Source organism: Lissotriton helveticus, chromosome 11, assembly GCF_964261635.1.
Source record: "Lissotriton helveticus chromosome 11, aLisHel1.1, whole genome shotgun sequence".
Classification (NCBI taxonomy): Eukaryota; Metazoa; Chordata; class Amphibia; order Caudata; family Salamandridae; genus Lissotriton; species Lissotriton helveticus.
In genome coordinates this window covers 732,697,152-732,719,917 of record NC_136072.1, presented here as the reverse complement: position 1 = coordinate 732,719,917, position 22,766 = coordinate 732,697,152, and positions in this window count along the sequence as shown.

The following is a 22,766-nucleotide window of genomic DNA, read 5'->3' as shown; positions in this document are numbered from 1 at the left end:
AGCAGAGAGGAATAGAGTAGAGAGAGGTTGAATAAATATAGGTAGCAAAGGTGAGTATGAAGAAGATAATGCATGTGACTACCATAGAAGTGGAAATGGAGATAGTTTAGGAAAACAGTAGAGTACTATAGGCTGGAATAAGGAAGAGGAAAATGGAGAATGGGGAAAATAATATAGATGTTGCCGTAGAAACAGAGATGAGAGGGATAATAAGAAAGGGAGCAGGTAACAGAAGGAAAGGAGAGAAGGATAAAGGGAAGAAGGATGAGAATAGAATGGAGAAGAGGGTGAGGGGGACAAAGTCCCCCAGAAGAAAACATCAAAAGGAGAATGGCAAAAAGCCAAGTGGCTTTAGCCATGAAGGACAATTGAGCAAAAAACATTAATGTGGGCGGGGGGCAGTGAAGAGCAAGACAACCGCACGAAAAAGAGACACTAAAAAAGACAGGTCGCTGAATAATAATAAAAAGAAAAAGGAGAGACTGAAGACTAAAGGCGACCAAATGAGACAAGTGAAGAAAACTTACCAAACACCTTGGGGAAACAGCAGCGGGATGGAATGCACATTACAGACACCAGGACAATACGGAAGGAGACCAGCGACAACAACACTGCATAGGGGAGCCCTGCAAAACATGAGAAAGGATGTACAAAAGAAACATAATAGCTACATTCTACATATTAGAACCAAATAAAACAAGATGCAACAATAAGACATTAACAGAATAATCAGGGTTTGCTCAGTTCAATGAGTTCTCCTTTGTGAGTATGAATGAACTTCTGAAGGTCTGCAGGATCTTCAAAGCTAAAAGTTCTGTATTTATAGGTCACTTTGAAAAAACAAGGATGGATTAAACCATAGCGTGCATTCATGGCTCTCAACACAGGTCTGAGGTCTAGAAATTCCTTTCGACGGGAAGCAGTAGGTTTAGAAACATCTTGAGTGAAAACTACTTTATTACCAGGCCAAAGCATCTGCTTTTGTTGTTTAGCAGCTTGGAGAATTGTCACATGGTCAGAGTATAAGAGGAAGTAGGCAATTATACCTCTGGGTTTAGATGTAGGAGATGTTGTCTTTGGCCCCAAGCGACGAGCTTGTTGTATTTTGAAGTCCGAAGACTTTGGAAGACCAACAATTTGGAGAACTTGAGTTTTCAAAAATTGGATCATGTCAGACCATTCAGAACCTTCTGGAATGCCATAAATGCAAATATTGTTGTGCCTGTTACGATTTTCCAAATCCTCTATGACCTTTTTAAGCTGGCTGACTTCTTTATTTATTTATTTATTTTATTTCTTAAGCGCACTGTCACCTGGCAGGAATCCTGGCGCTAACCCTTTCAGAGACACGCAATTATAGGGCCATACTGCAAACAACCAACTAGATCTTCGGAAACAGCCACGTTTTTAACCTTTTTCTAAAAGGGAGAAGGTCACTAACTTGTCTAAGTTCCAGGGGCAAGGTGTTCCAAAGCTTTGCAGCTGCCACCTCAAAGGATCTGCCACCTGATCTCACCTTCCTGAATCTAGGTACCTTCACAAGCTTTGCCCCCGAAGAGCACAAAGTTCTCATGGGGGCATGCCAAGCAAATTTCTTTTGGAAGGATACGGGCCCCAGCCCATTCAGGGCTTTAAACACTAGGCAGAGATATTTGAAGTGAACTCTTTGTCTCAGTGGAAGCCAGTGTAATTCCGCTAAAGCCAGGGAGGAGGAGGACCTTCTAGGCCAGCCAAGAACTAATTTGGCTGCCATAGACTGAATCCTCTGCAACCTATCAAATAGAAAGTTGGGAGACTCCAGCAACAAGGCATTACAGTAATCTAATCTACTGAGAATGGTACTGCGTGCCATCAGTGTACGAGGCAGAGGGGGCAGCAGAGAAAACATTTTCCTCAATGATCTGATGATAGCTAGGCAACAGCCCACTGTTTTCACCCCCTGTGCTTCCAGGGTAAGTTTACTATCGAATGTCACACCCAGGTTACGAACTGTCTTTACAGGCTTAATGGTTTAGTGAGTGTATCAACTCTGGCAGCCACATCCTGAGCATCACTAATCTTTTGTTCATCATCAGAGAGTCTTGTGTCAAGGCTAGACCATTTGTCATCCAACCTCTGAAGGGTAGTGGCAGTGTCTGTCATGAAAGGACGGATGAGACACAATCCTTCCATAATGTCCTCCAGAGTGAGAGGCAAAGGCGATTTAGACGGAGAAGGTGGATCTTTTTCGAGACGTTTGCTGGTAGAAGCATTAGGATCCTTACGACCACCTGCAGAACACCCATGAAGTTTATTTGAATGTGTGGAGTCCATTGTGAATATAGCAGCAAAAAGAAATTGCAAAAGAGGGCCAAGTGAAGACAGCAGGCGAAACAGTATTAATAATAATGAAGAAGTGCTTAAAAAAGTTTACAACAAGACCAGTACTCCGTGAGATAAAGAAATGACAATTCATCAGCATGGCACATCGATGAAATGCGTTGGAGCGTGAGGTACTAGAAGCGTGCACCAGATGCACAGCAAAATATCAGTGAAAAAAAGACCCAACAGCACTAGAATGACCAAGTAACAGAAATTTTGACCATGCAGGCTGTGCAACTGAGGAAGTTATATGAAGAATGCACGCAGAGCTCTCCTCCCATAATTATTTGATTATCTGATGACAGAACGTGGGAGGTACTGAGGAGCAAAAAGGATGAAGGAGAGTGGGCAAAAAACATTAATAGGACATAGCATGAGTTGAAGAAGAAAGCTCCTTCCATAAATGAGGTAAATAGCAACTATGAGTGCCAGAAAACATTGTTGCAGCATGAAGAGAGAAAAACGCTGCGTAGGAGTGAAGTCAAAATGGCGGCCACTCTCTGATGAAGACAAAAAACAGCTGATAACTTGTTAGAAAGACCGCGATTCGGTCTGAAACTTGCAATAGTGAGACTTGCTACTTCCAACGACCAAATATGTCATTTCTGCAGAGTAGCGCTGCCGAAACACGATCCCTTCTTCTGAGAGCCGGCTCAAGCGAGCGGAGCTCCTCATGTAGCGGCCATCTTGCTTCGCCGCACCGTGCGCTCCCAAAGATGTACTTTCAACACAAGGATTGATGCAGACTCCAGCTGTTGCACAGTGATGATTTTTATTGCCATGCACAAATCTGCAGTAACCCGTTTCAGCTACCACTGACACCTTTGATCATACACCTGTTGCACTGCTATTTTGGTGCTTTTATATATGCCCCACATGTCATTATGGAAACTGACAGCAGAGCCCACACATTTCACTGTCCCGGTGTGTTAACACCAACACAAGGGAAAAGGAATAAAATACCCATTTTGAGAGACACAAAATGAAATTGTTTCATTACTTATTAATGTTCTACAAAACAACAATCATAAACTGATACTCTTTTCTTCACACTGTTACTCAGTTTCATGTGTAAAGTGAATTCAGTGTGCCAACAAAACCCACCAGAATTCATATCTATACACCTGTCCCAACTATTTTCACCATAGTCATTTCTTAACATGATTGTTTGCAGAATTAAGCTCAAGTGAGCAAACATTGCTGAACAAAACTACTCAATTGTGTCTTGTGCTTACATACATGTGGTTAGCATACTTTGCACACTATTTTATATGATTTTATATTGATCAATGTATTATGCTTTGTGGAAGAAAGCTTTGTGTTAATTAAGATACTTATATATACACAACTTCAATTGGATTAAATAAATAAAAAAATAAAAACTTTGAATGAGAATAACATAAATTGGGCCATAATACATTATATGCATATAATTCATTATCATACTACAGCTCAGTGTGTGGCTCCTCACCTGCATTAAGCCCTTTAGGAAACTTTGCATCTAGGTAAAGGATGTATGAGGTTTCTAACCTCCTTAGAGCTGTAACCCGATCTCCCCCATCAATTTGGTGGCACAGAGTCAATGACAAAATATTTTATATGTCTCACATCGCTTTTGTAAAATTCTGTGCAGGGTCTTGCCAGTTGATATGTCTGGTTCACATTAGAAATTACCCACAGGTGTTGTAATATGCATTTGTGGACTTGTAGGACAGTGTTCCTACATATCGCAGATTGCAGCTGCATGTGAGTACGCATACCACAAAATCAGTTTTGCTGTTAAAGATGTCCATAATTGTTTGCGGTTTCACATGGAAGTGGCTGTGCAGTTCATCCCAATTGTGCATGCTCTGCACCTAGCACATTTAAAGAATCCTTTCTTGGACATCGTCCAACTCTGTGGTTTAATTGCTTTAGGCTGTTTCACACCAAAGAATTTCTCATTAAATAGGCTCTGCAGTATGTCATGTAGGGATTTTTCAATACCAGAGGGCCAATAACTGGATCAGCTCGGACAGTATGCCAATTCATTTATACTTGTGAACGCAGTGTCCCATCCTGCGTACTGTATGGCATAATCAACCTAATTGGTGCCTTGTAATGCTTGTTCACTTTTCTGAAACAGAGAATGGTATCCCTGGTCTTTTTATTTATCACCTCCTGTGTTATCTTTAAAACTTATAAGCTTTATCCCTCTGCCTATATCTACCAACAAGCTCCTTCTGACAAACTATGGTGCCGTGTTCACACTAAAACTGTATCTAGAGCATAGCATTTCACGGTCTCAGATACTAGCTATAAGGAGTGAGGGGTGAAAGCTGGAGGCATGCAATGTAGTATTTCCAGGAGTTTGTTTTCTGTAGTGCTTTGTTTCCAATGTGTTGTTTTCGTGGAAAATCTTCAAATCCCAAAAATAAACCTTAAATTTGCTAATATCACTTGCAAAATTCATGTTTGGATCATTCTGATTGATCTCAATCACAAAATCAACTGCACTCTGGAAGGACCCTCGCCACACGACAAATAAATCATCAATAAATGGGAGCCAGACAACTACATGTCATCTCATGCTGTTTTGTGGCATACGCAGAGAACGTGTTCCTCCCACCAAGACATGTGTAGCTGGGGTGAAGTAAGTGCCCATCGCCGTCCAATTGGTGGAACAATTGATTGCCAAATAGAAAATTAATATGCTCAAAGCACCCCCTAATCATCTCTACCTGCATCTTAGTATGTCTGTACAACTTTAGTGGCCTACTCCGCAAAAACTGCTCCACAGCCCTCAACCCATCATGATGACGGATTCCAGTATATAGAGCTCCAACATAATGAGACATTAGTACATAGTTCTCATCCTATGGCAAGTCATATATCAATTTTAGAAAGTCCCCAGTGTCATTAACAAGTGATGGCAGACTCTTAACCAAGTCCTGTAAAGAACAGTCAATTTACTTAGGCATTTTCATGAATAGACCACCAATTGTCGATATTATTGGCCTGCGTGGCAGTGTCACTAGATATTCATGTATTTTAGGGATTAGATAAAAGATAGATGCCCTTGGATAATCCTTGCAACTAAACAAACTCATTCTGGCTGAGCAAACCATTGTCTCTCTATTCCATCCATGCCAATTTGAGCTGTGCTTTTACTTCAAGCAAATCCAACTATTTTTATGCCTCCTGCTTATATAATCTCACAGGCCACAAGACAATATTACCCCTTTGTCAGAGATCTGTATCACTATATTCTCTTGCTTCTGCAGTTGCTTTATCAGGATTTGATATCTACTCTGTTTGCTCAAAGTGGGCTGTCTTTCATTTGCAGCCTTGTATATACTCTTGATATACCTTAAATGATGGCCTCATGAAAGACCTCAATTGCATAGTGTCGAGTCGCAGGTGTAAATGTAGATAATGATTTGAATGGAGATTCAGCATCCACACTTCCAGCTCCTGTTCATCAGTTTGGGTTTTATCTGAAACAGGTTCCAATATGCCCAAATATTCATGTTGTAACATAGTTAGTTCTCCCAAAAGATCCATAGCAGACACTTTCAGGCCTTTATCTTGCAGGTCTTTAATTGCACGTCTTTACCTGTTTCTTGTTTTGACATGTATGGAACTTGAGCAATTTTCACTTTTGTATAAATTGAAAGACATCAGTTCTCATCTGGCCGTAGCTTAGAGTGCTTTCAGCACAAACTGACAGGCCCAGACAAAGAATGTGTTTCCCCGCTTCACTCAGTGTGATGCGCATTAGGTTTATGATAGATTAAGGCAGCTTCCTTTTGCTCACTTCTTCCATGATTTTAATGTAATTTTGTTGACTTGCGAACCAGCTGTGTTGCTTGAGCATCCTCTTTTGTTACTTTTGTGCCTTTGATCCCGCGGTCCTAGCGTTTGATACCTGTAATGTCTTAAAAAACACAGCTCCTCCACAATATTCAAAGAAATTAGCCAATATACAGCTACATTTTGAGGGGTTTGGGAAAACTGGGAACACAGTACTGCAGAAGAAACCATCTGTGTTTTTTCCCTGCAAATGGTATCAACAAAGGGTTTTTGGTGCTAAAATCACAATCTTCCTACTTTTCGGGAACAGGCAGACTTTTGTCAGAAAACCAAAACGTTCTACACTGTTTTGGCATTTTACTGGGATATAGCCTATTTTTTTTTTTAAAAATTGCTTTTACCTCCTTCCAGTTAGTAGTAGAAATGGGTGTGAAAGCAATAATGGATCCCGGAAAGCTATTAATTTACGAAAAAATTAAACAAAAGTCTAAATTCAGCAAGGTCATTTGTGCAGATTCGTTTTTTTATTGTCTTTATGAATTTTCAACAAGTTGTACATTTTACAAACTTCGCCAATTTTTTCTTTTACACGAAGCATCCCAGTGACATTAGTTGGATCGACTCTTGGCGGGGTACCAGACAATGTGATATATTGGTGCTAGGAAACATAACTAACATTTGGTGCATGGCATTAAGTATTATAGATACTATAAACCAACAAATAGAATAATAAATTCTGCTTCTCCCTCCCTTTTTTGTGTTACAACCAAACTGCTATTCGCACAAAATTATACAATCACATCTAACTTGCATTTCCATTGCGATGCAGACCTTGTGTACGCAGGAATGAACAATTTTCTATGAATGTTTTTAGACAGAAGGGGGAGGAGGAGGGGGGACCCCACATGTCCCATTGAAACGTGTATATGTGTGGTGGCCTGGACTCATAACAAGTACAGTTATAACCACTGGAGGACATGTCACATATGCAAATATGCGGCAGTGTGCTGTACCGAGTATAAAGAGCTGAGAACCGCCGCACACCCCAGTTGAGTTGGGTTGATGCAATCTATCTTCTATAAATGACAGGTAGTCTCGTCATTGTGTAGGATTACGCTGTGTGGGGATATGAGTGGTAGTGAGTGCTTGCACTGTGTGTTCCGCCACGAGTGCATTGCAGAGGTACAAGAGCCAAATACGTGTCCTGGGGGCCTTGCTTGATTTCCATGACATAGTTATCCGATTCTTTGCCAAGCCCAGCGCTAAATCCACAAATGTATTAAGATTTTTACATGCAGCAGAGCGTTTAGTAACACCTAGTAAGAAATGTGGGCCCTGGGCAGTCAATGACGTATCTGTTGCTTCCGCTAAAAGCTATGCTATCTCAGTTCAGTAAATAATAAGGCAAGGGCAGGACCAGACCATATGAAGAAATGTTGCTTCGGCAGCCGAGTAGCGAGGGCATATATCGACAGAAGTGGGGTACATGCGAGCCAGCCTGTGTGGCGTTAAGTAGGTGTGGTGCAGGTAGTTCAATTGTGTATATTTCAACCTGGCGTTCGTGGATATAATTTTAGGATACCCAATACTTTGTGACCATTGTTTATCAAAGTGCGCTGTTTGTCCGTTTGGAGCTGCTGCCTGCCACGATTCCTGTTGTGCTAAACGCCAGCCCGTAGCAGCTTGTCAATCAACTTCTCACGGCCCCGCTGCGCGGGGGCCGTTCGCTCATCTGCCTACGAGGGAGTCGTTTTCTGTGACAGAACACTGAGTCTTTGAAACCACTCGGGACTGCGAGGACCAGCAGCCACAGCGGCGCTGACAAGCCGCAGCTGGTCCTCTTCCCGACACCGCCCCTCTCCTGGTATATACGGAGTGGGAATTAACATCCTCTGTTTCAAAGAGCGCTGTTTCTCCGTTTGGAGCTACTGCCTGCCACGATTCCTGTTGTGCTAAACGCCAGCCCGTAGCGGCTTGTCAATCAACTTCTCACGACCCCCGCTGCGCGGGGGCCGTTCGCACATCTGCCTATGAGGTAGTCGCTTTCTGTGACAGAACACTGAGTCTTTGAAACCACTCGGGACTGCGAGGACCAGCAGCCACAGCGGCGCTGACAAGCCGCAGCTGGTCCTCTTCCCGACACCGCCCCTCTCCTGGTATATACGGAGTGGGAATTAACATCCTCTGTTTCAAAGTGCGCTGTTTGTCCGTTTGGAGCTGCTGCCTGCCACGATTCCCGTTGTGCTAAACGCCAGCCCGTAGCGGCTTGTCAATCAACTTCTCACGGCCCCCGCTGCGCGGGAGCCGTTCGCTCATCTGCCTACGAGGGAGTCGCTTTCTGTGACAGAACACTGAGTCTTTGAAACCACTCGGGACTGCGAGGACCAGCAGCCACAGCGGCGCTGACAAGCCGCAGCTGGTCCTCTTCCCGACACCGCCCCTCTCCTGGTATATACGGAGTGGGAATTAACATCCTTTGTTTCAAAGTGCGCTGTTTGTCCGTTTGGAGCTGCTGCCTGCCACGATTCCTGTTGTGCTAAACGCCAGCCCGTAGCGGCTTGTCAATCAACTTCTCACGGCCCCCGCTGCGCGGGAGCCGTTCGCTCATCTGCCTATGAGGGAGTCCCTTTCTGTGACAGAACACTGAGTCTTTGAAACCACTCGGGACTGCGAGGACCAGCAGCCACAGCGGCGCTGACAAGCCGCAACTGGTCCTCTTCCCGACACCGCCCCTCTCCTGGTATATACGGAGTGGGAATTAACATCCCTTGTTTCAAAGTGCGCTGTTTGTCCGTTTGGAGCTGCTGCCTGCCACGATTCCTGTTGTGCTAAACGCCAGCCCGTAGCGGCTTGTCAATCAACTTCTCACGGCCCCCGCTGCGCAGGTGCCATTCGCTCATCTGCCTACGAGGGAGTCGCTTTCTGTGACAGAACACTGAGTCTTTGAAACCACTCGGGACTGCGAGGACCAGCAGCCACAGCGGCGCTGACAAGCTGCAGCTGGTCCTCTTCCCGACACCGCCCCCCACTACTTAAACTCTATACAGAACGCGAAACGGGACGCGTGCGGAACAAAGCTCGGGGCTAAGCCCGGGCAAAGGGCGGGCCCTCTGTGGCCCTCAGAGGCCCGAGGACACGGGACTGGGCACAATCCCTTGACCGATTTTCATCCTTATATACGTTTTGATTAAGACCACCCTGTTCTATTATTTATAGCCGGTTGTTTTTCACAAATGTCATTGCCACCGTTAAGCACCGAACTAGTCATGTCGGACAAGTCAGGGGGTGTGTTTAACGGAACACTGGACAATTATTTTACAAAGACTGCTGTTGATGTCCCCAAGGAAATTGCTTTAGCAGAACGACGAGCGGAACGCCGCCGTTCTTTAGAAAGTATGAAGAATAAGTTAGTGACACAGTCACCCTTACCTGTTGCTTCCATTGATGAAGGGAGCCAAAATGGCAATGAAAGTGTACTTTTATTGGATAGTCTGCCCTTAGTATTTAGAGATTTCCCGTCGACACCCAGTACTTGCACAAAGTTAATTGCGAATGGTCCTTCGCCCACCAATCACATTAGCACTCCTAGTATAACTAAGGCACTGATTACCCCTGAATCTATGCCATGTATAATTACACGAAACAGGGCGAAAAAAATCACGCCGCTGCCCATAATTTATGGCCCACCCCCTAACAAAAAAAGGCGGAAAAGGAGGGAATCCCACCAACAAAAGCTGAGCCATACTGACTTTGGCAAACGGGCACAGATTGCCACTGGGAGTGATAAGGCCCCAATAGCTGCACATGAGGTTACAAATATATCGTCCCTACCCTCACCTATCATGCATATAGATAGGGAGGTTCGCACTGATATCCGCCCAGTAGATATTGTGCCTCAAGTAGCCCAAAACCCTGTTACATTGGATAGCATTGAAAGCTTAATTAGGAGCTATTCCTTAGCAATCATAGAGAGATTGAACAGGGTGGAAGAAAGACTAGGGGAAATCGAGCAGGCACTGGGAAGAAAGGAAGTCTCTATTGGGACAGTTTTAAATAATGCTACGCGAATCACTACACTGTCTACTCAACCCACTACATCTGTCCCGGTTCCTGTTTCAAACATGAACTTAATTACCTCGAAACCCCCCGATAATAAAAATAACAAACAACAAAATCCACCTCTTAATTTGCCAAAAAGCAAACCCGACCAGATCTCGGCTACTTCAGCCAGTAGACCATCTAAGGGCCTGGGTAATACATCACTGGGGAGACCAACAAGGGAAGCAGAAAGTACTAGGCATACTTGGGGGAGACCAAATCGGGCCCCACTTCCAGAACTTCCACCGGAAGCAGTACCTTTCGTTGTAGTCCTTACAGGGGTGCCTGTGTTGGAAGAGAATAAGCGGGAGGGTTTTGCTCAACTGAAGAATAAGATCATGCACTGGCTGAGTTTATATAGGCCAATTGCAAGCAACATCAGCGGCTAAATTGTACACGTTCGCCGCCTTCAGTGGTTGGGGGGCAGACCCAAGGACACTGAGGGTGATGTGGTGGTAGTGAATTTTACGGATCCAAATGCTGTTTATTTCATATTAAATTGGCCCCCAGGTAATGCCAACAATTGCATTATTCCCCGACCACTGACGTATTTTTACCCAAGATCAGTGGTGTTCCCATCTCAGCGGTATACAACCTTTACCACGCATTTTTTACCACGCACTACCATTACAACGCGGTTTTTACCACGCATACCATTACAACGCATTGCGCTGGGGGGCGCTCTAGGATAGGGAATAGGTTAATTTACTATCCAATAACCTTCTCTAGTGTCCACGGGGACTGGAGTTGGAATAGTAAATTAAACTATTCACTATCCAGCACCCCAAAGCGCTATGCGTTGTAATGGTATGCGTGGTAAAAACCGCGTTGTAATGGTATGCGTGGTAAAAGTATGCGTTGTAACGTCATACATCCCATCTCAGCACCAACCTCCTCAACATATGCAAATACAAGCTCATCCTAATACTCACCCTCCGATTATACAAAATGTCAGGAATCCTCAATATGCGCCCTATTGTATGCTGGTCCCTGATCCTTATGGGTGGAACTTTGTACCAACTAGGTCCAACACTACCTCCAACAGGAGAATGGACCACTTAAAACCATTTACGCCATTGGAGACCACAAATAGGTTCGACATATTTAACGGCCTAGATGACTGTGATTGATGCTTTGTGAGTCCAGGGGATGAGGGAAGTGGAATTCATACCCTCAGTACGGAGGGCATTGGTAATGGAGCTGAAGTGATGGGGACTTCTGGGGTCAACTTCTTAACTACTGCAACAAACTTAAGTAGTCTGATTGGAAGAACAGAAACGGTAGCCCTGAGACTGATTGACAATGTCCAGAAGCCCATGGGGTGCGATGAGCACTCAGGTCCCCTAACCTTACATGGGGAAGGTTGTTCACAATATAACCTGGCCCTAATGGTACCCCCCAACGAGTTTGGAGACCAGGGATCAATGGGTTATTGTCATGATCAAGTCACAGTAGCTATCCCAGGGTGTTCAACTGCAGTGAATTCATCAATGGCCAATATGGCAGTGAGGGATGAAAGTGTTCAGGGGGAGAGCAGAAGAGGTCCTAATGCGTTAGGAGAAGCAGAAGAAATGCCGATACGATTGTCGACAATTGAGGAAACAACATTGGTGGCCCAATCTGAGATCCTAGCCGAAATGATGGAGCCACTAAAACTAGTCTCCTGGAATATAGCGGAGTCTCAAAAAATCTAAGGGACCCCGAATGGGCAAGTTTCATTGATACCAATGATTTTTGCCTGCTACAGGAGACCTGGGCGGTGGTTACACCACATAGACTAGGGTTTAAGTCTTTTGGAATAGGCGCCATCCCATCCAAAAGTGGAAGGCCCTCGGGTGGCTTATGTTATGTTATGTTATGCGTTTTTATTAGGTGCACAGATGCTCCAGCGAAGGAACGTCCTGGCGCCACGACAAGGTAGCAGCACAACACAACATGACAGCACACAGAGAAATTAAAAACTAAGGGAACAAGAAGGTTTTCACCGCCCGGCGAAAGGAGAACAAGTCCCCAAGGGCGCGAATCGCCGGGGGAAGGGAGTTCCAGAGCACCGCCGCACGGACTTGAAAGGAACGTCCGCCAGCTCTACTTCGCTTAAAACGAGGAACAACAGCCAGTTCTAAATCAGCAGATCTTAAGGCTCGCGCTGGGATATAGTGCACCAGAAGTTTGGAGAGAATCATGGCTGGAGACCCCTTGAGTATTTTATAGGCAACACAAAGGACCTTGAACTGAATCCGATGAGCCACCGGGAGCCAGTGCAGCGAGCGCAGGGTACTGGAAGTGGGGCACGATCTAGGTAGTCCTACCACCGATCTAGCTGCGGCATTCTGGATCCGCTGCAGGCGTCCAATTTCTGCCTGGTTCATGCCTGCCAGTAGGGAGCTCGCATAATCCAGCCTAGAGATGACAGTGGCTTGGATCACGAGTTGCCTGGTGGCAGCATCAAAAAACTTAATTAATCTGGGTGAAAGTAAACCTGAGGATACAGATTGAGGTGGCAGACGCAAACTCTCCTGACATATTAGCGTTAAAAATTACCACATGTGAAGGGAAAAAATTCCTTCTAATAAATGTTATAATAGACCAATATCCTCATCTAAAGAATCACCCATACTAGCCAAACTAGATTGTCTTCTAATCAGATTGGATGGCAAAGAGGACTACGTTATTCTGGCCGGTGACTTAAATTGCAATTACAAACCAGTCCTGGGGCTCAGCGACATTTTCGAAGATGAGGACCAAGCTAACAAAATTCCAGCATTGGAGAATGCCAACCCGGTTAAATGTTCGGTCTTGGCAGTCCAAATAACAAAATTATGTGCGGAGCATTGTCTCAGGGCCTGTAATGGACGGCTCCCGTCTGATAGTCTGAAAAGACCAACTTTCAGTAGAAATAGTTTCAAAAGCAATTTAGATTTTGTGATTGTTTCTATTCCTATTTGGTCGAGTATTCTAGACTTCGAGGTAAAGGACAGGCTAGAAAGTGACCACTTTCCCTTGAGCCTTTTAATAGAAGCTTCTTTGTTTTAGGGAGTAGTGCGCCCGTTATCAGCAGATGCAAACAATGGAGATAACGCTGAGATACATATCAGTAACAATAGACGAGTACTCAAATGACCATTTATATTGGACCATGGCGAGATTCTCGCTGATATATACACACTTTTTGCAGGGATCTTTGGTTCATACATAGGTTCCATAGTAGATGAGGAAAATTCTACTCATTTTATGTCACTCCACAAATTTTTTTTTACAGATTTAAAAATGTTAGTTACTAACATGCCCAAGAAAAACCAACAAAAGACACAGAATCTGTCCCATAGTAAACCATGGTATGATAGAATCTGTAGGGAATCTAAAAGGGCGCTTTTATCAGCTATTAAATCTAAGACACTATCTGATATAAAAATAGCAAGGAATAATTACAAGACAGTACAAAAGGCTTCCAAAAAAGCCTGGGAGGAAGAAAAATGGGCTGACATGCTGTTAGCTGTTAAAATAAATGATAGTGTAGGTTTTTGGAGGTTAGTAGCTAATGGGAACCATGTAGGGAGAGTGGTTAAGGACGTCTACTTGGACGAGCTAACATGGGTTAGCCACTTTACTAACCTCTATAAAAAGTATAATGATGCCCAATTCGATGTGGATGTCCCATGCTTCGAATACCCCACTGATTGCCTGAACTTTACACTAGACGAAACCGAGTTGGCAATTAACCTAGTTAAGACTGGCAAAGCTCCAGGCCTAAATAAGATCCCTGGGGACTTATATAAACATGATTTAAAAGTATGGGCACCATATATAAACTACCTGTGTAATAGGTTATCCCTTAGCTTAGATTTCCCTGAAAGTTGGAGGGGAGCAGAAATTGTTTTAATTTTTAAAAAAGGGGATCGGATGGACCCCTCTAATTACCGGCCAATCAGCTTGATGGACATTCTCCAGAAAATCTACTCATGACACATCTTAACCCGTGTCAGTGACTGGATGCAGGAGAACGCAATTTTAACCAAATTCCAAGCTGGTTTCCGATGTAAAGTAAGCACAATAGATCAGATATTTAGATTCTGCTGCCTCTATTGGAAATACGTACATATCAAAAAGGGACATCTATACGTTGCTTTCGTTGATTTGAGAGCAGCGTTTGATTTAGTGCCACACAATCTTTTATGGAAAACATTGAGCGTAGTAGGGCTGCCAAATAGTCTATTGGTTCAGATAAAAGAGCTGCGCGAAGGGAACTTTGCGAAAATCCGATGGGGCCCAAGTGGGGAACTGACCCAAAAAAATCCTATTGAGCGTGGCGTTCGCCAAGGCTGTGTAATGGCCCCTACACTTTTTTCCCTTTTCGTGAATGACATCCCTACACATCTAGAGGGGTGTATAAATGATTCACCAAAACTGAATGGAGAAAGGGTAACATCACTATTATTTGCAAATGACACTATTTTGATTTCCCAAACCAAGAAAGGCATCCAGGCACTACTTAATTCTTTTAGTGAATACTGTAGTAAGAAAGGACTAGAAATAAATGGGAAAAAGACAAAATGTATGACCCTCAATCCACCAAAAACTAACAAAGGCTGTTTAACACTGAACGGTGTTGAACTAGAATCGGTCCCACATTTCTCATATTTAGGGGTCACTTTAGACTCTAACTTTTCCTGGAGAGCCCAAATGGAAAAAAGCAAGCTGGCATTCATTCAGAATGTAAAGCCAATTCTTAGGAAACAAAGTTTGAGTACTAGTAAAGCAGTGTCTCCGGTAGTTGAGCTTTTTAAATTCAAGGTTCAACCAGCAGCGTTGTACGGTGCAGAAATTTGGGGACCAGGGTCAAAGGATACTTTCTGTGTACTGGACAATAACTTTATGAGAAGTCTGGTAAGGGTCCCAAGAGGCACTCCTTTATTGCCCCTTCAACTGGATTTAAATGTCAAAAGAACTGACCATTACACTATAATTCGCCCACTGATGTTATGGGTTAGACTGTGGTGGGTGCCTGAATTGCATGACTACAGAGATGGTCTAAAAGAAATCATGGAGTTGGATAATTCAAAAACCATCCCATGGCTACAACATGTTAAAATTTGGCTCACCAAAATAGGTTTAAAGCATTTTTGGGAGAACCCATAACATCTACCTTCTAACCCAAAACTAATTTTAAAAAGGGCCTTTTGGAGTTTTGTGGTTAGCATGGCAACAAATGTTTTGGTTGCTGGAACTTTAGTAACACACTTTCTCAGTTTCAAGGATGAGCCACTATTTGAGACTTTTCTGGATGAGATAGAGCCCCCACTTGCCAAAACCCTATTTTTAAAACTAAGATATGGGAATCTTCTGACCAAAACAACTTTGGCACGTTGGTCAAGGAGGCCTAATGCTCCACCCCTAGTGGCAGATGAAATTTGCTCTATGTGTGATTGCAGCCAGATTGGAAATGAGTTTCATATCTTCTTTTTCTGCCCCGCTTATGCATTGGCTAGAAAAAGATGGATCAAACCATTATGCTTATTGTTAGGCCTGAGATCATGTAACCAGGCCCCGAGAATACTTAAAACAAACACAAATCAAACAATAATTTTTAGTGTTAGTCGATTCTTACACTCAATCTTTTTCCTAAGGAAAAAAAAGGGGCAACAGTTATAAAAGAAGTATATCCTTAAGAATAGAATCAGAATGTGTCCTAGTAATTATAGGGGGATCTTTGGTATTTATAAACAGTTGTGCTTCGATTTATTTGTATTAAGAAATGTATTTTTTAATGAATTTAAATCCTTGCTGACAAAAAAGTTTATTTTAATGTAATGAATTGTGTTGTGACTCTTTTATGGCATTCATGCCGAAATAAAGAAATAAAGACCATTGTTTATCACTCATGGTAGTTGATAACTCAGGGTCCCAGTACTCGCATAATGTTGCTAATAAGGAGCCAGGGTCAGGTCTAAGGGAGCTACAGATTGCTGTTACCGCATGTCTACCTCTTCCACATGTTAGTAAAGTTTTCAGTAATTGTGCATGAAGCATAAAGGACCCCTTTGGTATTCTGAAGTCTTCTTTAGTCCTTTGAGATTCTGCAGTTGTGAGTCTGCAAATAAGTCACCCCAGGTATCCAGTCCCATAGCCAAATAGGACTCTAATTCCAGACAGCCGTGGCAAGTGAATGAGCCCTGGAAGAATCTCCAAGGGTATCATGGGTGCATATGGTGCATTTGGTCTTTAAGGAACACATATCTCAACCAGCCACGTCTCGCTACCAACATTAACAAGTTGCCCTGCTTCCTCTGTAACATAGTTGTGTGATCCCTTATAGCCATTCCATGATGGCTGGTTGTCTTAATGGCAGTGCCCATGGGGGACATCTTAGCAATATTAGCACCCGCTAGCCATCTCATTGGTCACTGAAGCTGTGCTGCAGCATAGTAGTGCTCATAATTTGGTCTGCCCAAGCCTCCTTCTGTGAGTGGCATGTACAGTTTACAAAGTTCTACCCTAGACCTCGAAACCCCCCCAGATCAGCGAGACAAGTAAAGATTACAAATCTTTTAATATACTCCGGGACAAACTATGGAGGAGGGCTGTAAAAAAATACAGTAGCCACGAGAGCAAAAGCATCTTGGAGATGGCCACCCTACCCATATGGGATAAGGGAAGGCTCTGCTAGAACGCTAGGGTTGCATGAGCTCTGGACACTTCTTTACCCACATTCCCATCAATGATGTCTGAGCGGGAATGATAGATTTGTACACCCAAGTATTTCAAAGGTATCAAATGCCCATTCTAATGGTGTACGAGGCAAAGACTGTCTCTGATCTGGCATAAGCAATTTCATAGGGAACGTTACCGACGTCGCCCAGTTAACCTGAAGGCCCAAAGCCTGAGCATGGGTATCTAAGAGTCCCATCAGTTCTTGCAAAACAGTGAGCTCACCCGGAACATAGATTAGCACATTATCTGCATATAATGAGACTGTGTGCCATTTTCTATCTGCGGAGATACCCCAGTCCAGCACCCGTTTGCTCAGTCTTCATTCCAGGGGTTCCACGTCCACTGTAAACAATATTGGTGCTAGGGGGCATCCCTGCCTGGTGCCCCGTTCCATTACAAACTGTGGAGAAATTACTTGGCCTGTCTTTACCCGTGCATGTGGCTTTGTGTTCAGCAAGCACTCCCATCTCAAATACTTAGGACCAACGCCAAATTTGGTCAGCACTTCCAGCAAATACTGCCAACGCAAGGTGTAAAACGCCTTCTCAATATCTAAGGCTGCAAGCCAGGGAGTGCCAGGTGCAGACCTTGCCCAATCCAGTAACTAAAATAGCCAGCGTAGGTACAAACCAGTACTTCTTCCAGGTATGAAGCCATTTTGGTCTTTATGTATCAGGAGAGGTGCTGCCTCTAAGAGCCTGTTGGGCAATATTTTTCCCAAAATTTCATACTCAGTGTTTAATAGTGGCAGAGGCCGATATGATGACATCTGGAGAGGATCCTTCCCCGGTTTAGGCAGCAACACTAATAGTGCTTCACTTAAGGATGATGGAAGCTGTCCCCTTTCAAATATCTTGTTGTATACAATGGACAGTTATGGCACAAGTTGTTCTGAACAGGTACAGTAGAGCTCTGAGGGCCAGTCATCCATTCCTGGGGTTTTACCCGCAGCTAACTGCGTAATAGTGTCAGTTATTTTGTCCACTAAGATGGGTTTCTCAAGCGAGTCATATTGGGGTTGTGTGACCTGCGGAAGCTGAACTTGTGCGAAAAAACATGGGGTGAGGGGAAGGTTATCTGGAATGGGTGCACTGTCCAGAGTACTATACTACTTATGAAAGGAATCATTAATCAACTCCTGCATATTGACCAAGACATCCTCAACATTATATTTCTCCATAATGGGAGGCTGAGAAGTATCCGTTTTCAATAGCCAGGCACGCATTCTGCCCACTTTGTCACCCTCTAAGCGTTGACGAGCCAGGTATTGTTTATAATCTAGCGCACAGAGACTATCCAACATCTCCTTGTATGCCAGATGTGTCTTGGCGAACAGGGGCCATCATTTGTGTAGATCCGTAAGGTTTTGCTATAGAAACTAATAGTTGAAAAAAATATATATATTGAAATTGAGTTGAAAAAAAAACCAGCTAATTGTGCCAACGTTTTCACTTGTAACATCTTGTAAATATGGCAGATTTTTTAAAGCAATATACTGTTACTTCTGCTGGACCCTTCTGGTTGCATGGATATATACGACTTGTAGGTTCAACAAGGACCTGAGTTACCCAGAGCTAATAACTGAGCAGTGCCTTGCATTGGTTTTTCATTGTGTACCAGATACACAGCAATTAATTTGGTAAAATATAAAGAGTGAAAAATAGGCATCAAGGAAACCTATGTATTTCCTACCTGGCAACAGAATATAGAGTTTATAAGCAGTGGTCATTAGCACATCGACAACATTGTGGGTATCCATACTAGAATGTGAATTAGAGGACATTTTTATAAATGACTTCTTTTTTACACATTGTCCTACATTTGGAAGGTAGAAATGCATAGAAGGTCAAACGGTAATAGCACTTGTACTACAAATCTCTGTTACCCGAAGTCTCCCAATAAAAATGGTACCTCACATGTGGGAGTACGCCTAGTGTCCATGACAATAAACGGCCCGAAATGCAACATGGCCCCATCATATTTTTACAGTGAAAACTGACCATTTTTAGAAATGTGCCATCTGTGGATTTTGTTCTCTAACTCAGCTGGCACCTAGGGAAACCTAGCAAACCAGTACATTTTCCAAAAGTAGACACCCATGGGAATTCAGGATGGGGTGACGTGTGGCTGTCATCAAGTTCTGTATCCCAGAATCCCGTGCAAACCTTAACACACACATTTTCCTTATATTTCTGTGATCGAAGCTTTAGAATCTGTGGGGAGCCAAAAACTTCCATACACCCAGCATTCTCCCAAGTCTCCCAATATAAATGGCACTTCACTTGTGTGGGTAGGCCTAGTGCCCATGACAGGAAAAAGCCCACCACACAACGAGGGCACATCACATTTTTCCAGTGAAACCTAACCCTTTTCTCACAATGTGCCTTGCTGTACATTTTTTAAAACTAGACACCCAGGGAAATCCAGGATGGGGTGACAAGTATGGCTCTCACCAGGTTCTGTTATCCAGAATCCCTTGTAAACTTCAAACTTTTAAAGAAAAAAACTTTTACCTCACATCGCATTGATGGAAAGTCCTGGAATCTGTGGGGAGCCACGAACTTCCATGCACCCAGCATTTTGCCAAGTCTCTCAATAAAAATAGTACTTCACTTGTCTGGGTAGACCTAGTGTCCGCGACGTGAAATGGCCCAAAACTCAGTTTGGGCACATCACAATATTCCAGTGAAAATTGACCTTTTTGTCTCAATGTGCCTAGCTGTGGATTTTGGACCCTCACTTAGCCGACACCTATGGAAACCCAGCAAACCTGTACATTTAAATTTAGACAGCCAGGGGAATCCAGGATGGGTTGACTTGAGTGGCTCTCACCAGGTTCTGTTACCCAGAATCCCTTGAAAACCTCAAACTGTCTAAAAAAACAAATTTACCTCACATTTCTGTGATGGAAAATTCTGGAATCTGTGGGAAGCCACAAACGTTCACCCTTCCAGCTTTCCCCCAGTCTCCCAATAAAAACGATACCTCACTTGTGTGGGTTGGCCTAGTGCCAGCGACAGGAAACGCCCCAAAACGTACTGTGGAGACTTTATACAAAGACTTGGTTTTGTGAGGGAGACACCTGCGTTTTTGGTCCTGGGCTTTATGGACATCTACTGAAACGTACAAAACCCACATATTTTTGAAAACTAGACACCCAGAGGTGTCCAGGGAGCTGTAGCTTGCATGGATCTTTTAACATTTTTCTCCCCAGAATCCCATGCAAACCTCAAAATCACGTTTTCCTCACTTTTCTGTGTGGGAAAGTTGTGTGATAACTGGGCCACCAGAAATATCCTACCACAAAGCATTCCCCCAGGTCTCCAGATAAAAATGGTACCTCACTTGTGTGGGAGTCCTAGTGCCTGCAACAGGAAATGGCCCAAAACGTACTGTTGAAAGTTCCAAATTATCGATTGCAAAACTATGTGGCGTTGCAAGGGGGTCACCTGCATTTTTGGTCCTGGGCTCGGCGACCATCTCGGGAAACCTACCAAATCCAGACAGTTCCGAAAAATAGATACCAAGGGGAGTCCAGGGAGGTGTGGGCACCTGTGTTGTTGGTCCTGGGCTTGGCAGCCATATAGGGAAACCTACCAAGCCCACACATTTCTGAAAACTGGACACGCAAGGGCTTCCAGGGAGGTCTTTCTTGTGTGGTTCCTACTATATTTTCTTACCCAGAACACTCTGCAAACCTCAAATTTTGCTAAAAAGTCAAATTTTCCTCACATTTTTGTGTGAGAAAGTTGTGGGATCACAGCAACAGCACACATTTCCTACAACTCAGCGTTCCCCTCGGTCTCCCGATAAACATTATACCTCACATGTGTGGGTGGGCAAAGTGCCTGTTATAGGGTAGGGCCAAAAACCTTTAGCGATTGAGGACAAAAAAAAGTGGGTCCAAAAGGGCAGTTTCTTTATACATATTTAGGCTGACTCTGCTTTGGCCACCCACAGAAGTGAGGTATCATTTTGATCTATAGGTATCGGGGAATGCTGGGTGTTAGGAAATTTTTACTGGTGCGGTGTTCCTCCAACTTTCCCACACAGAAATGTCAGGAGCATATGACTTATTAGCTAAATTTGAGGTTTGTATCGGATTCTGGGTAAAAAAAACCTGGTGGATGCCACAAGCCACACTTCCAATCCACGTACACACAGGTGCAGCCAGTGTGCTGGATGAGGGGCAGGGTGTGTAGGGCTGGTGGGGGAGGTGGGGCGGGCATAGGTGTGTGTCACGCGTGAGAAAAATACATTTAAAAACAACTTACCTGCAGCCGGCCGCATTGCTCTCCTCTCCTCTTCTTCTCCAGATGGCACCGGTTCCCAGAATGCCCTGCAGCTGTGTTGCTGGGTTGGAGAGAGCTTTCACTGTGCATGATGGTTTGGCCAGCCTCAGATGGCCAGGCAAACAGTCATGCGTAGTGAAAGCAGTGCATCTACCACTCCCCTCAGCCACCCCTCTAAAATGAGTGTTTATCATCATTTTATTTTTCCTTTCCAGCTATTTTTGTAGGGCAACGATCCACTGTTATAGCAGAGGAGTTGCCGCTGCGCACAGAAAGCCAAGCGCCATCCATGCACAACACAAGCCAAGCACCATTCACACACACCACATGCCAATCCCCATCAATGTACACCGTCAGACAAGCACATGCACACCACCAGTAAAATGCAATGCTGATGACATCTCATATTACATCATTCATGACATGGTCAGTGACATATCACTGATGACATCTCAAGTGATATCACTGATAACATCATCCAGTGACTGTGTGTTTCTGTAAAGTTAAATATGTTTTATATATGCCAAAGTGTATTGAAGGATGAGCGGGTGTATAAGTGTTTGGATGGAGGATTTAGTAGGTACGTGACTGACTGTTTAAGTGAGTGATTACATGTGTCTTACTGAATGCATGGGTTAGTGACTAAACTGTGTGAATGTCTGTATCAGTGTGTCTGTTGTTGTGTAAGCTGCTGCATGGGTTGATAAGTAGCTATGTGAGTGTCTATATGGGCTATTGATTTGTTGCCTGAGTAGTTGTATGGGAGACTCAGTGTGTGTGTGGGTGAGTAGGAGGTGTGTGACTGTGCATAGATGTGTGAGTGGTTGATTCACTGGGTGTATGGGTTCAAGAGTGCATGTGGAAACAGCTGTATGGGTGGGTGAGTGTGTGTATGGATGTGTTGGCGAGTGAATAGATGTCTCAGTGGTACATGTCCACGTAACTACATATGTAAAAGAAAGTGTATGTGAAAGTTGGAGTATATAAATGACTATACGTGAGTCAGTGATTGTGAGAGTGGCTGTATGGATGAGTGTATACTTGTATCAGTGATTATATAAGAGGTTAAGTATGCGTTAGTATCTGTATGAATAAGTGAAGTGGTGTGTGTGTATAACTGTATAGGTGAGTACATGGGAGTGTGATTGATTCTTTACATGATGAACTAGGTGTTTGAGTAACTCCATGGATGAGTGGCGGTGTGTGAGTGTCTGTATAGGTGTATGAGTGCATATGATAGTGTTGTATTGATGAGTGACTGCATGTATGAGTGATTGTATGGGTGAATGAGTAGATGTGTGTGTAGACCTAGGAATCAATGAGTGTGTATGTAGTAACTGGTATTGGTGTGTTGATGGTTTCGGAAATGGTAGTCTGTATTTTACAGTGGGTGTATCAAAGGTTATATTAGAGTGTGAGGAGGTGCATCAGATTATCATGTGGATGATGTCATCAGTGATGTCATTTGAGATGTCATCAGTGATGTCATCAATGATGTCACTGACCATGTCATGA